The sequence below is a fragment of the Montipora capricornis genome, chromosome 13 (genome assembly GCF_036669925.1).
Source record: "Montipora capricornis isolate CH-2021 chromosome 13, ASM3666992v2, whole genome shotgun sequence".
Taxonomy (NCBI): domain Eukaryota; kingdom Metazoa; phylum Cnidaria; class Anthozoa; order Scleractinia; family Acroporidae; genus Montipora; species Montipora capricornis.
This window is the reverse complement of record NC_090895.1, coordinates 4,534,395-4,536,894: the sequence shown is the minus strand read 5'-3', so window position 1 is coordinate 4,536,894 and position 2,500 is coordinate 4,534,395. Positions and strand designations below refer to the sequence as shown.

Sequence of the window (2,500 nt, the reverse complement as noted above, 5' to 3'; positions counted from 1 at the left end):
TTTTGTTGTGGTAAAAGGTATTTTCAATCTCATTGTTATTTTACCTACATTTGGCACCTTAGGATATATGCTGACAATGTCCAGAAGAGTGTTAAAGGGGTAGTGTCACGCTATTTTAGTCAAACTTCAAAACACTAAGTGCCTTGAACCGAGTCTTTCTTCACTGTTCTTTTCATATTATCACGGAAAAGCTAGGCCATTGTAAAGAAGTTCAAAAAGGGAGCTTTGTATAGTCAAGAAAGAAGTTTGTCAGTTAAAAGAAAAGATGCCTTCCCAGTTTAACGATGTTGCCTTTTGCGGATGTTCTCAAGTTTTATTTTAGAGGAGTGGTGTACCTGAACATTATTTACAGCTTTTCTTTTTTTTTTTTTAATTTATTGCGACATTTACTTAATATGCATGCTTAAAATGGTAAATTTACGTTTGGTGTTAAGCAAGATGAGATTTTCTTGCAACAGTTGTGAATCAGTTTCGTTACTAGTGGTTTGGACTTTATTCATCTTGCATGAAGAGACAAGTTTTATTGTGCAGGAAAATTGAATTAGGAGAAGTCAATCAGTCTTAAACCTCGGGGAAACCTTACTGGGCACCGAAAAGAAACAATAAATTATTGGCTCTTCACTGATGCACGTGCCTTGAAACGTGTCTTCAGTAACCAAACAGTATGGTCTCTCTTCCTGAACGGTGACCAAGACAAGACAAGTCCTCGAGATTTAAGAGCCTTAGGGCAATGTTTGTATTTATAGTGAAACAAATATTTGTCATTGTCTTATTCTTCTCTGCTAATATTCACTTTACTCTTACATAATGAAGCTTAGCGAAGTTAACGCAACCATGTAATATTGATTTCTTATTTTAACCCATTATCTTAAACACGTAACCCTGCTGATATCAAGCTGGTGCTAAGACCAAGGCTTAACAGGCTGAAATATGTGGCAGTAACCTCTGGAATGAAGCTGCAAATAAAACGTTCTAGTGATCAAGGGCAAAAGACCAGGGCCTATAGAAAAGTCGGGAAACCGTTTTTGGAAAAATCCACCTTTGTTATGTTAGGCCCCTTTCTTGAAGTCCTGAAACGTTTTTTGGGACTCACAATTCACAATTCCTTCTGTATCTTGAGAAGGGAGAGGTTTTAAGTCATTAGTTTTTTTTAGAATTATTGTGCTTTTATTTTGCTTCAAAGACAACTAGAAGAACAGCTTTTTAAAAAACGTGGATGGCAGGATGGCAAGTTCACAAATGGTTTTCGGACCCGAAAGATATCGGCCCTGGCTCGCTTATTCTGAAACGGTTATTATCTTGAACGTGTAAAAAAAGGGAAATAAGATGAGTTCATCACTTAAAATGGCCTCCTTTCTAAGATACAGAGACAATTCCTGTGCTCTGAATACTGCTGAGTATAGAGGTCCTGAAGAAAAACTTACCAGAGAGCTAAACGTGCAGTAGCGGACCAGAATTTTACTAGACGTTCAGCATCAGTTAATAACACTCCTCGCCGTGCAGCATGAGTGCGTGAGTGCTTTGAGTAAAGGTGCAAGATTATGTTGAAGACATTAAGGGTGCATTCCTTTGGAATGATCCGAAAAAGGATCACTGATCCAAGATCACTAGGATCATGGTGCATCAAAGAAACCGAAGGATCCTTTTCCCAGAGTGGATTTATCGCTTCCTTTGATGCACCGTGATCCAAGTGATCTTGGATCAGTGATCCTTTTTCGGATCATCACAAAAGAACGCGCTCTAAGAATTTATAAGGCCAAGGGCCTTAACTGATGAATTGACCACATTCCCATGGTGCACAAGGTTGAAAAGCTAAAAGGTTCTCCTTGTTTCATTCAAGGTCTGGCACATTTTTTGTTTATAATGCTCTTTGGTAACTGCTGCTTTTGATTAGTCTAACATTGTAACCAATCTTAATTCAATACTGCTTAAAGTGCCCCTGTGACCAAAAAATCAATTTATATTTTTCTTTGGATTTCAAAACTATGTTAACAAAACACTAAGTGACCCACGTTTTAAGCCTTGATTTCAAAAAGACACCTCTTTATTTTAACTGTAATTTTCCTATTTGATGGTCCGCCGTTACTAACATTATGTTCTTGAGAGAGCTGGATCGAGGAGAAAATGACGTCAAAGGCTCACTAGTTTAAGAATGCAATACGTGTGTACGCCGCAGAATTAATATGCAGCACGGGGGTTTTGGGCTTTCAGACTTTTAAACTCACGCTTTACATATATAATAAGCCGCGTTCACACGCTGAAATTTTAAGCTAGTGAGCCTCTGACGTCACTTTTCCCGGGATCCAACCCTCTGAGGTCCAATCGGTCAGTTTTGAACGTGAGTAATGGCGGACCGTGAAATCCAAAACTTACACTCAAAGTAAACGGCCTTTGGATAAAAATCAAAGCTCAAAAATCTTGCCAGTCAGGTGTTCAGCAAACACACTTTCAAAATCTGAAGGAAAAAAGGAAGTGGTTTTTTTGATCACAGGGGCACTTT

The 2,500-nt window shown here is 38.4% G+C and overlaps 2 protein-coding genes and 1 pseudogene across 4 annotated transcripts in view; all 3 read left to right on the top strand.

Moving 5' to 3' along the window:
• Positions 1–2,500, top strand: part of LOC138029770 (tyrosine-protein kinase receptor Tie-1-like) — a 556,173-nt gene that overhangs the window by 376,526 nt on the left and 177,147 nt on the right. The window lies entirely within an intron of this gene.
• LOC138029759 (limbic system-associated membrane protein-like) overlaps positions 1–2,500 on the top strand; it is a 103,597-nt gene that overhangs the window by 93,099 nt on the left and 7,998 nt on the right. The window lies entirely within an intron of this gene.
• Positions 1,647–2,500, top strand: part of LOC138029825 (uncharacterized) — a 4,389-nt pseudogene continuing 3,535 nt past the window's right edge.